Here is a 12,244-nt window from a genome sequence, read left to right on the forward strand (position 1 = left end):
CAGGGCATGGATCAGCACTACCAAGTCATTAGTTGCCACCACATTGCCAACACATAGCAGAACCTGGGATATCACCTTCCTCCTGTAAGAAGTGTTTATATAGTTTCTATTATTCAATGTCAACTCATAAGAGGCAATGACTACATTTCACCACTAAGTTTTAATTTGTAGGTTTTAAGTATACATTTTACATGCAGCAGGGAACCTCCTACAACAGCTTAAAACCCATTCTTTCTTTAAGCATCTCGTACTCTGCATGAACACAGAGCAGTGAACAGGAGAATCCAACACAGAAGGGCATCTGTGACCCACGCAACTCACCTGGAATTATCCTAAAATTGACAGCTGGGCCCAGCTTCAAAGAGGTTGCACGGCCTTCATCTGTAGCATCACCCAAATACATCTCTGCTGTCTCCCTAGCCAATAGGCAACAGTGAACAATCATCTTTTATCCTCATTAGGTCATACTTGACTAATATCACAGCCAGACTATTTCTTATTCTCCTTTTTCCCCACATCATCAATCACCTTCACACAGTAGCAATAGGCTATTTTAATAGCCAGCTTCTCTATAGGCACAGGTCCACTTTCTTTTGGTCACAGTGAAAGCCAAACCTCCCACATACAAGGTCTCCTCTCCCACTAAGCAGCTGCCAATATAGCTTTTCTGTTTTCCCTTTTGAAGAAGGATAGCCCATCTGCTTAAATAAAGACCACAAAAAGTCATCCTCTGAAGCTGAAGCAATTGGAAAGAAAAGGCAGAAAGGAAAAACATGATCACTGGAAGAAAGTGATGTGAGATGTAAGATCTGCTTTTGATTCAATGATTCTCCCTCACAAGTGTTGGCACCCAGGTGGAGTCAGACAAAATTAGTGTTTTCCTGAGCATGTTACTGGTCTTTTGTTCCTCTTGTCCTACCTAGCTCTGGGACTTGGTAGGCATCAGGCATCCACCCTGCATGCTCTCTTTGGATCACAGGTGACTTGAAATCTGTCATCAATATCTCTATCCTTGTTGCATGTTGCTGCCCACATATTTCATTGTCATGGCCAAAAAAATCAGTTAGTGGGAACAAATGCTTCATAGCCTAGCTACTTTACCAACTAGAAGAATTTTAAGTTAGTGAAAAGGATTACAGGTCTTGAAATGGACTACAGCAATTGTGTTTGGATTGACCAAATCATCTTTTTTAACAGCCTTATAGTCCTATCACGTAACTGAAAATCAAATTTTAAGCAAGACAAAAATCTAAAGCCCTTTCTACTATATTAGAAAATTTTCTAATAAAAATTTAAGAGCGAATGTGCAGAATAATGTTTTGCATGGAAAAATAAGCATTTGAACTTAAAACAGCTATTGCAGGGGAGCTCTGGAAATGCTAAATTCACATCAAATGAACTTACATCAATGAGCCATTATACATGCTTATGCTTTGTATAAGCACACATCACTTGTGCTCACTGTGGTGTTATCAGAATTTCTTACATTTCCACAGCCTTATGCTCCCTGTGAACCATATTCTTCCCTTCTTCAATTAAACACTGAGAAACTGAGTATGGTTTCATATATAGACATACTGTATGTATAAGGCACCTAACCTCAAATATTTCTTTGAAAAAATAGAACACCAAGAATGGATTGAAACGGGAAAATCCAACTGGGAAGATTAGGTCAATTCAGCCTTCAAACGCATTTTCATCTTGGACTCTCATAATCCAATTCCACAGTGGAGGTGCATTTGTTTTCTAAGCAGAGAAACATTTCTCCTCCTCCCAGTCAGAAAAATTTGATACAAAAGAAACTTAACACCACTCTCCAGAAAGACACTGAAAAGATGTTCCCCGACCTTGTGCTCATTTTAGTACCTATCTACTGATCTGAAAGATAAGATACAGCAGGGAGGCACAGCTACAAGATTTTCAGTTCTTTCTACTGCCGTAACCATATTTTAAGCCTATATGAACAGATTACTTATTTTCATTTGAGGTCATTTCTCCTGTTTATGAAAGATATTAGGCTAATGTTTTTCAATGTACACATAATGAGAAATAGTTTTGATCTCCAGCCTTCTCTATGATTTCATCTGTGCCGTAAGAAAGCAATAACAGCACAGATACAAGGCAGCAAGTGATTTCTTACAATAGGATGGGATACCAGCAAGCTAATGCCTTATATTCTTTATTCATTACAGATACTGAGCTGTTTCAGGAGAAGGATTCAGTCACAAAAATAAGCAGTAAGTGACAGGAGGACATTAAGCCATTGAAACAGAATTTCCAGTGGGGTAGGAAAATAATCATTAGTAGTGATAAATATGCTCTTAGTAAGGCCACACCAGACCCTACAGAAAGAAGCGACTGGGAAGGTCTAGACACAAACAAGCAGATGTACAAAATAAAAGCAAGTCAGATGATACACTGACATTGCCCATATGGATAATCCAATGCAGCAACTTCTGCATCCATTACTGACATCTACCTTATCAGCAATTCCAGGCAATTCACTGAATTATGCTGGCTCACCTCTGTAGAATAGTTTCAGTTCTAAATAATGTTTTAAAATGAATTTTAAAAAGCAGTTTAATACATGTTTAGTATGTCTGTTCTGTGTGTTGTTGTTGTTTTTTTCCTGTTTTGTTTTTTAAACTGAACCCCTACTGTTCTTTTCCTAATTAAATCAGACTGCAAAGAACAGCAAACACTTCCAATGCAGCACCTAACACAAAGGCTCCAGAACACCCACAGCCCCCTGATAAGCAGCTGGCAGCTGGTCTGAGGGACTGGGCAGGCTCACAGCCTCTCCCTCACAGCACGAGCAGATGCTCTGGAAACTCTCCCATGGGATGAGAGGCTGTGCACAAAACCCCTCTGCTGCAAAGCCATCAGCAATCAAACAAGTTTCAGACTGGCTGCTGTTAGACCTACGGCAAGGGAAAAGATAACACCGTGAAACAAGAAATTTTTCATGTTTCACTGTTACACAGGACAATGCAAAGCAGGGGAGACCGTGCATGGGCCATGTTTCCTGTGGTCATCATATGACAAGTCACCCAAATGAGAGTTACGGGAATGGGAGCTGCATTCAGTTCAATTTGCCAACACCCAGCCTTTCCCAGGCTCAGCCTCAAACCTGAGGCCTGTGGTTTCAGAGAACAGCTGTGTGGCTATTTTACACTACCACATATGATACACTTATTGAAAACTAAACTATGCAAGAGATAAAAGTCCAGGGGCTTTTTGGTAGATATGGTGGGATGGCATCAGAAGGACGCAACTGCAGTGCTAGTAAGGATGAACATCTCAGGGAGGAGCACTGTGCTGCACATCAAACACATGCAGCATTTTTATCTCTTCCACGTGAAACACCCATGCAGCAAGCAGAAGAACAAAGCATATGACAAATGCTTTTAATACTGCTCTCCAGATAGCAGCATTACACTGAACACGCGCTGCTCTGCTTGGTCATTGTGAAAACTGCAAGCTTTACTCCAAATAGCAATATACGCTCAAGAAACTGTTCTTGTTATAAAGATACTCATCTGGCTGATGGGAAACAGGATGTTTTAGGTGACCCAAAAGCAGTACAAGAGATATAACAAATGGAACATCCTAATACAATAGTTAAGTCTCCAAACTACAGTGCAGGCATTTGCCCTTTCTCAAGACCTTGATAGTCAAAGACTTGAATAACCAGATTTCAATAAGCCATCATAAAGGCATACTTCATGACAATTCAGAAAGATCCTGGATTACAGTGCTGCTCACTGGAGCTCAGGGGACTGGGGCAGCCCTACACCAAGCGTAAATACAGCTCTGAGAGCCGTGAGAAACGCTGTGGGTGACTGGAGAATGCCAGCTTCAGCTAGCTGGTGGGAAAGCCTGGTGTCACCAGGGATTATATGCCTGTGTGTTCCTGCTCACAAACAAGGCCAGATTAATTTCAGACCAATTCCTATTTGCTGTTATCTTGGAGATCCCTGACTCAGCTGCATTAGTGGTTCTCATGGCACAGCTGCAGGACAACTGCAGATTAGTTTGGCACATTAAAAACCGGAATTTTCACAGCACACATGGCAACAGCTGTCCAAGCTATGCACTGAGACTTATTGCTAAGCCTATTTTCCCCTCTGTTCACATACTAAGCATGCTGTTATTTCAAGCACATGTTCTAGAGAATATGCTTATGGGACCAAAACCACAGAATCACTTCTTTCGTGTTTATTATGCAGCACTAATAGAAGGAAAGCCTCCCTACTTGTTATTTAGCTGCAAAAACTCGCTGATCCCTTTTCCACTGGGGGCTCGGTTAAATACCTTCCAAAATCCAATTCACAGTGCAAAGGGGTTCCTGAAGCCTCTGGGTCTCACGAGCAGCAAGTAGGAGAGCAAAAGAGAGCATCTCTATGCTGAGAGCCAAGTCAAGACGCTCTGGGGAGCGAGGGACCAGCAGCGCAGGCAGGCACCGTGGTACCGACGTGGGCATCGCCCAGCACCCTGCCTCCTCCCCGCAGCTCTCGGTTTGGGGTTTTCCAGCGTGAGAAGAGCTCCCCCAGGCTGCCAGCCCTCCCCGCAGCCCGGCCAGTACATCTGGCAGCACAGCAGGGCAGGAATTGCTACCAGCCCTTGTAGCTCCCCTTCGGTACACGTATGGAGAAGGCTCGGGATTTAATTCCTCTTTACCTACACATCAGGTTGCTTTAAACTTGCCAGGCGCCTGCTGCTCCTCCCAGCCTTATTTTCTTTCTTTCTCTTTCTGCCTTTTTGGTGCTTGCCTGTTCAGTTTCCCAGCTCCAGTTTCCTGCCACTCCCTCCCCCCTTCACCCTTTTTCCTCCTTGCATTTGTCTTGTTTTCCCCAGGAGAAAAGAATGAGCCATCCAGACATGAAAATCTATACGTCTATTGGATTAAATAAATACTAGGATGCATTTGACTCTGTATACATCCTCCTCACACACATCCCGAGCCCTCCTGCCCCTTTAACATGGTATCCTAGGCAACCTGCATTTTCGTGTTAGGGATGAAACCACCCAAGCTTTTTTTCCTATATAGAAAAAAATTAACCTTCGCACATCATCTGAGAATTTCAGAAAGCACATAACCTGATTATGCCTAAACTCCATGAATTATTCATTTGTCTGCAAGTAAAATGGTTTGGATTTAATTATGTTTGAGGGGTTTCTTATGTAGAATTAAGCACTGAAACCCTCATTTGTCTACCTAGCAGTTTTAAGCACAACTTATGCTGGGCTTTAAATACACATACGCATGCATGACATTCGTTCAAAACACCTGCAAAGGGAAACCAAAACTACACAAACACCTCCATACATACAAAAGACCTATATACTCACAAGCTGCTCTTATCTTAAATTCAGAGAAACCTTATCTCCATGATTTTAAAGCAAAAGCAACAATAAATTAATAATACCAAGTTATCTCAGATATGGCCATGGGTCACATAAAACATTTATACACGCTGTACGATAGATTTCTTAAGCAGCTACAGGCCAATGTTAGCTATTGAAAAGCGTGCAGTCACAAAGTAACAGCCTCTCGTCATGTTTGGCATGCCTTAAATTAACAGCAAAGGTGAGACTTCAATTGTAATCAACGTTAGTCATCTGTGTAAACACTTTACAGAACACTTTCACCCTGAAACAGATGAAGAGTGCCTTACAAGAACTATAATAATAATAATACAGGTGCTTCCACCATTTCAAAAGGAACTCACTGCCAATATTTAAGATGCACCCTGCCTGTTCACCCCTCATCAAGATTATTTATTTTATGGGCTGATTCGCCCCTGTACTAGTCATGCTTACTGGTGGACTTGCTAGTGTTAGGTTAATGGTTGGACTTGATGATCTTAGGGGTCTTTTCCAATGATTCCTAAGTGATTCTCAGATTCTCATTTCACATGTGTGACTGATTTCAGTGTAGATGTTCTCAAATGAAACTATAAGCCTATCACAGCTAAGTAATCCCATTATTTCTCTGCATTGAGGGTTTTGTTTTTTTTTTTTTTTTACTTTTCATTATTAATTTTCACTTAAAGCTGTTGATATAAGCCAAAATAATTTACCAACAGTGAGTACTCTTGCATACAGACCAGTTGAGAGGGGACTACTGGTTAAACTGAATAGACTGGCAAGGACTTCCGAACTTGGTTTTGAAAGCAAACACATCACCACCTGCCAGCTGAGCCACAGTGACTGCCCCATGTCCAGCCTTTCGGAGCACTGCCTGGGCACTGGGGAGCTCAGTTTGAAGAGCAGGGATGGTTGGTCCAGGACTGCTCCTGCTGCACGATGGACAGCCAGCATGTGCATCGGCACAGGACAACAGTTGAGGAGAAGCCAGGATGAAGAGAATATTTCAGCTTAACAGCTTCCAGCAGTCCAAGAGCTGGCCCATGGGCAGCCCAGAGGCAGCATTTCCCTAGACATGGCCAAGCAACCCATAACCACAGCCACCACATCCCTCACCCCTGCAGCCAGTAGTGCGTGAAACCCGCAGGTGAAGTCGCACTGCCTCAGTTTCCCCACCTAAAAAAAACACATTCCACTTCTACATATAGTATTCCAGGTTACACTGAGCAAAGGCCTATTTAAGAAGCTGGTATTCTTACTTGCAGCTCACAGGGAGGTTTTGTTTTGATTTTTTTTTTTTTAATGGAGTTAAGTATCACTCATATATACAAAACTCTCCCTAGATGTCTGGCTTTTCAAAGGGATACAGAAGGGATTTGGAGTGAGCTGAAGCACCAGCTTCTCCTGAACATCACGTCTTTAAAGCCTGCAGCTGTCTTATTGCAGAAGTACAACTGCACTTGATAAAATTCATTTGACTGAGGGAAAAAAAAGAGCACTATGTTTAACAACAAAAAGAATAAATCTTCACGGACATCTGCATAAAACAGTTAAGTGCATCTGAATGCAGCAAAAACGGTAGGTCTCAGCTGAAGGATGCTCTGTGCCCTTCAGGTGGTGGCAGCTGCAGGGACAGCCCAACAGCTGTTTGCGTGCTCGCGCTGCAAACACAGCATGGTCGGTATCCTCTGGTGGTTTTGAGCTGAATTGATATTTTATAAAAACAGAAGTTTAAAAACCCTAGGCTGCCCAACATGTAATGAATGTTTAATATTTCATTACACACACCCTCTGCATTGCTACTGGGGAAAGCAAGCAAGTGACATGAATTGGTATTGGGTAAGGGTCAATACTGCAAAATGCAGATCTGGACTTTGAAACCCCTGAAGACTGTGGGGGTGGGATTCTGCATCTAATAACTATACATAGCAAAGACTTCTTTCTTATTTGTATGCCTAGGCCAGAAGGAAACATTACTTACAAACCCAGAAGCCTAAATATACCCCACTAGATTTCAAATCAGAGGCCTCATTTCAGGACTGAGTGCCAGAGATACTGATTCATTTCCACAGCACTTAGTCTTCCTTGACAAATCTTGCTTGTGATTCACTGGGAAAGCAAAAATAAACAAGCAGCCCTTTATTTTCCACAATTACTTTCCTTGCCATTTGGAGAAGAGGAGGTCACAGCAGCACACGCAAGGTATTTCATCCAAAGCACGGCGTGCTTTAGTGACACCAGCCTGAATCGTTGCCCACACTTGGGATAAAGCTTGGTTTACACTGCAGCTGGCATCTTATAAAGGAGAAAGACAAACTGTTCAGCCTTCACTGCCCAAAGCTTCACACAGGGCGCAGCCGCTCAGACGAGTCGCCCCATTGGCTTCAGTTACTATTCAGCAGTTGGAGCACCAGCGTCCCACTAAAGCATCTTCATTTTCAGCTGCTGAGCAACCATGCGTGCTCAGAGCCAATGGCTCTGAAAATGAGTGCATAATTCTGCCTTCAGGAGGCCAGCAATGGGCATCTGAATGTGACTGTCATAGCTACTGTGAATAGGCACAAATAAGTTACCCCGGTTTTATTCCGGCGTAGGATGCATATTTTAAATACATGTGGCTGCAAAACTAGAAGAGACCCTGAAAATTGCTTCCTTTCTCCTAACACCTTTCTGCACAAATAAAGCTCACAGGCAATGTAAATTCAAGTCTATCCTTATGTTCTTCCCTACAGAATGCCTTCTTAGTGTTTGTTTTCTGTTGCAAGGAAATTAGATGGCTAACATTTTAATACTTTAATATATATTGACATTTCTGTTTTGTGAAATATTAATGAGTCCTCAATGCATTCTTACACAACTGCTGTAGGCCTCCAGAATGCCTGCTTATTTCAGAACTGCTATACTGCACAAATTTAGGTTTTCTGTTGCTTTTCTAAATACTTCCTTTTCTGAAATAAACTCCCTGCCTAAGCACATATAAAAATACTATGTAGATGATTGTCTTCACATAACAGCACCCTCACAGAGGGAGTACTTGGGAGCTTATGGCTTCCTTCCTATCCAACACAAAGTAGAGAGTGCTGTATCAGATCTCTGTGGAGATTTCTTTTGACTCTGTATTATAAGACACAAACTTTAACAGTTACAACTCTAGTCTCCAAGTAGAGCAATTATAACTTAAGACCTACCAAATTTACCATGTTTTCTAACAAGCGATAGCCCATACGCTACAGTTCATCCTGATACAGCACTGAGCTATGAAAACCACACTCACCTGCAGCAGTTCCACACACATAACCAAAACCACACACATCGTACAGTCACCTTTAAACACTTTCAAGGGGCTTTCTCTCCCAGACTCAGTAATCTTCCATAAAAGAAAGATAACTCCTGAACCCAGCAAAGTTTACAAGCCCACATTGATGCATTCACAGGCAGATTACCTGTTGCAAGTCAGCGCAACTCATGCTTTAGGAAGCCTCTCCTCAGCACAACTTCCACGTGGAGGACCAGGGGACTTGCAGGTGCCTGTAGGCCTATATTTATGCCCTTTTCACTGATGACTGATATGAGAAAGCTGGCAGAAACCTAGTTGTGGTTAATATGTGAAAGCTGTGAGATGGCATCATTATCTTCAGAGGGGATGGGAAAGCTGTAGTAACTTATCTGTGGCCCAGAAGTGTAAAAAACAGCTGTGAGCTTTAAGAAGCCAGGGACCCCTTGTAGTATGACTGCTTTGAGGCCAGAGGTCTGCTTACTTACTTCAGAGGACTAATAGCAACTGAGGTTTCTCAGCTGGTTTCTTCTAGCAACGGTGACCCTGTAAGATAAGCTAAAATAGACATTTTTTGGATTTTCAAAAGGAAAGTTTTCTTCTGCCAGCAGCCATCATATTCCCTCAAAGCCTCCTTGCTCTAAAGCGGTGTGCATGTGGATTGCACCTGCCCTCGCCTCAAGCACTGAGCTCTGAAGCTCACCCCTTTTGCTCTTGGCAAACCAAGAAGCAGCAAATTTTGGGGCATTTTCACAGAGGAATTCCAAGCCTGCTTCCTTTGCAGATTTGGACTGAAGTAGTGCACAGTCCCAGATTTTACCCCAGAGCATCATCAGTTTGTTGCCAACCACATTGCAATGTAGCACCTCAAACATCTTCACACCATGCAGGTCCCCCAGTCTGTAATGCATGCCATCTCTTCCTGCGGTGTTTATCAGCCAGGCAGGAAGTATTCTTTTGTAAAGAACACTCTCTTTTTGTCTTTCTTTACCTATCACTATAATCTGTACAGCACAGAGCACATAGGACAGTCCTGCAGGCTCCATGTCTGCTGGCAAAGAGATACTTTCCTGGTTTTAAAGCATGGGAGCCCTACCCTGTGGGCACGCAGGACTTTGGAAAGTCTAATGATTCATTGATGTCACCTGAAAATGGACTCAAAAATACAAAATAGAAGGTTCTGACCTGGGTGATTTGTTCAAGATCATGCAGTCAGAGATGAGGCAAGAACTAGTAAAGACTCTCCTCTCTGAAAGCACTCTTGATTTAATGAAATTGCAAGTATTTGAAAGCAGTGACCTGAGCTCAGAGTAGCAAATTATGTCTACAAAGGTGCCTTTATGAGCCCATCCAGCTCCCATAGAAATCAATAGGACCCTGTCCATATTTAGCTCAGGCCCTAGAAGACAAATTACTCCTCTCGCTATGTAGGAGTGATCCTTCACACCAGAGCTGTCAGAGCAGAGAAGGAGCAGGCAGGGAGAAATTATTTCCCCATCAGAAATGTTCCAAGGCAAAAAGATTCAAGACACTCTCTGTGTCTACGCAGGCACAGTGTGGCTGTCCTCTATTTTCCAAAAGTTTGGTGCAGGTGTGCATGCTGCATGCTAACAGTTTTCACCCCAATTCATAAAAAGTGCATCTTTCTTCCTTCACTGAAAATAAGAAAGGTCAAGAAAGAGAGGCAGAAAAATATTACTCTGACATTTAAGAAGAAAACGAAAATTAGTAGGAACTCAAAGCCATTTCAGATTTCACGGATAAGAACGAGGCATAAAGGCTGGGACAGAGAAAGTGATGCACAGCCATTCTCCTTAGCCTTTTGCCCTCCTGTCTGAGAAGGTGCTAATTTTTTTCTGAAAACACTGTTATCCTGTCTACGTCAGTAAGTATCAATGCTGAGCTCCTCACTGTTTCTAGAATTACAGAGCTCATTAAAGTTACCTAGAGTTAATGCTGCTGATCTTTAATCCTCTCTGCTCTATTTCATAATCACAATTGTATGAAAGCCATTTAGGCTGTGAATTTACTTTCATTGTATTCCCCTGTAGACAGGCATTGCCTATCATGGAGAAACCTGGAATGAACTCTGAGATCGTATTATGAGTGGCAAAACCTTCCTGGATGTTAACAGTACCGGGATTTCACTCATATCCTTCAGAAGGAACCTTCCTGAATGCCAAACTCTCAGCAGAGTTGAGTAGATTTCTTGACCTAGTCTCTGCCTATGCATTTTTCTCCCATGAAAATTCATGTCATTTTGCCTACTGCAGTTTGGGCACCATAGGTAAGGTCACTGTCGACCCGTCACTTTGAAGATTATTTTATTGTCACTTGTTGGGACTGGTGATAGTGTTGGACGCTCTGGTCTGTGCTTTCTTTCTTGTAGCTAAAGGCTGTACGTTTCAGTCCCTTCTTCCATCCCCTGAAATCTTTCACCTTTGACCCCACTATCTCTTTGCAGAAGCTAAACAGGAGCACTGCAAAGCTGCCTGAAGAGGCTCCAGCACAGCTTGACAGGAGAGTTTCAGCAGCTGCCTCTCTCCCTGGCTGTGGCCACTCATACAGGCGCTGCAGCAGCTGCTGTGAGAGCAAGGGACAAAGCCTACAGTCTTCACTCGTGGGGCAGCCAGCTATGAAGGAGGGCATGTTATCACCAGCGGGCTTCCTTCCTTCCTCTTTGGGTCATCTGGGGGTAGAGGAAAGAATCTGGTGGAGTCTCCAGAGCTGAAACAAGCCCTGGCTACCAGAAGGACTGGTAGCTGGGGCACACGCAGAAAAGTCCCTGCCTTTTAATGACACCCCAACCAAATGGGCTCCTAGAAATTTTGTACTGTGCCACTTTAACAGCCAACAGGCTGTATCATGTTTATTACTGGCTTTGTAACAGCACTTTTATTAGTTTTATATGCTCTGCTGGCTGTCAGAGGACTTTCCCTTCTGCACAAAGACTACCGTTTCTGCTGATAGAGCTGCCCAGGTTTGACACGATCAATACTGCCTGAAACAAGACACTGGAGACAGCAAACAAGAAAAAGGCAAAGGCTGTACCTCATTCAGAAACTCAGTCCATCCTCAAATTGCCTCTGTCACACCGCCTCTTTCCCGTCTTCGCCACAGCCCCACCTTCCCCTGGGCCAGCTTCGGAGCAGAGCCCGCAGCCTTACCCTGCTCACCCTGTGATGCTGGACATTCACATCAACGTGGTGTGTCACACCGTGAGCACAGAGAGGTGTAGAAATACAGCTGAAAGCGGCCAGAGGGTTGTGGGGCCAGTCTCTGCATCAATTGCCTTTAGTGGAAGGGCTTTCAAGTAAACCTGACTCCCACTTGGGGTCTTTGTGTTTCCATGACCTGGCAAGTTCAAGCTACTGAGATGGAAGGAGTCAAGTGCCATCCGTGTCAAACGATGATTCCTTTTTCTGACACTGAAATTTCTGCTGATACATTTGTACATTCACAGGTTGTAGCATGAGACACCACCTTTAAGATTATTTTTTTTCAGGCACAGAAATCCTACTGACACCCGTCTGTAACATCAAAAACCTACATACAATACACTTTGAAGGTTAAAATTACTCTCATATGGCTTCCTCCACT

The 12,244-nt window shown here is 43.1% G+C and overlaps 1 protein-coding gene across 1 annotated transcript in view; it reads right to left on the minus strand.

Moving 5' to 3' along the window:
• The window catches only part of LOC310896039 (uncharacterized protein), a 680,208-nt gene extending 670,413 nt beyond the window's left edge, over positions 1-9,795 (minus strand). The window contains exon 1 of the mRNA XM_083827872.1: positions 8,814-9,795. The gene's annotated coding sequence lies outside the window, so the exon portion shown is untranslated. The remainder of the gene's footprint in view (positions 1-8,813) is intronic.
• Positions 9,796-12,244: the final 2,449 nt, after the last annotated feature.

This window comes from Anser anser (genome assembly GCF_964211835.1).
Source record: "Anser anser genome assembly, chromosome: 3".
Taxonomy (NCBI): domain Eukaryota; kingdom Metazoa; phylum Chordata; class Aves; order Anseriformes; family Anatidae; genus Anser; species Anser anser.